Genomic DNA, 1,026 nt, shown 5'->3' with positions numbered 1-1,026 from the left:
CCAAATGACATAACGAAGCTACTGCAACTTCTGGAATTCCATTCCGACCCCTATATCAAAATCTTACCTATCAACCGGAGAACGCCAAAAACTCAATTTCGCCAATTCAAGCCTAAATCTACTCCGGACCTCTAAAACACATTCCGATCACACTCCTAAGTCCCAAATCATCTCCTATAGCTATCCGAACCATCGGAACTCACATCTGAGCCCTCTAACGCATAAGTCAACATCCGGTTGACTTTTCTAACTTAAGCCTTCCTAAAAGAGATTAATTGTCTCAAACCTTCTCAAAATCTTTCCGAACCCGATCCAACCAACCCGATCACATTTAAAACCAATAATTAAGGCAAATAGAAATAGAAATGGGGAAACTGAAGCGGTAACTCATGAGACGACCGGCCGGGTCGTCACATGATTGCAGACATCTACCTGGAGAACAGGGGACAATATTTCAGAAATCGATTGTAAGTTCAAGTTGGGGAGGCATCAGGAGCCCGCCTGAAGAACAGGGTCAACTTTCAACTTTCAATTTCAAGTTCAAGAGGCATCAGAAGACCGCCTGAAGAACATGGTCAATTTTCAGTTTACAATTTCAAGTCGGAGAGGCATCAAGAGCCTGCCTGAAGAACAAGGTCAACGTTCACTTTCAATTTCAAGTTCAAGAAGCACCAGGAACCCGCCTGAAAAACGGGGTCAACTTTCAATTTCAAGTTAGAGAAGCATCAGGAGAATTCCGCCTGAAGAACAGGATCAACTTTCAGTTTACAAGTTCAAGTCAGAGGCATCAGGAACCCGCCTGAAGAACAGGATCAGTGTTCGGGTTTCAATTTCAAGTTCAAGAGGCATCAGGAGAATCCTGCCTGAAAAACAGGGTTAACTTTCAGTTTTCAAGTTCAAGTCAGAGGCATCAGGAGCCCACCTGAAGAACAGGGTCAACTTTCAATTTTCAAGTTCAAGTTAGAGGCATTAGGAGCCCGCCTGAAGAACAGGGTCAACTTTCAGTTTTCAAGATTCAAGTCAAAA

This window comes from Nicotiana attenuata, unplaced genomic scaffold, assembly GCF_001879085.1.
Source record: "Nicotiana attenuata strain UT unplaced genomic scaffold, NIATTr2, whole genome shotgun sequence".
NCBI classification, from domain to species: Eukaryota; Viridiplantae; Streptophyta; class Magnoliopsida; order Solanales; family Solanaceae; genus Nicotiana; species Nicotiana attenuata.
Note: the sequence above shows the minus strand (reverse complement) of the source record.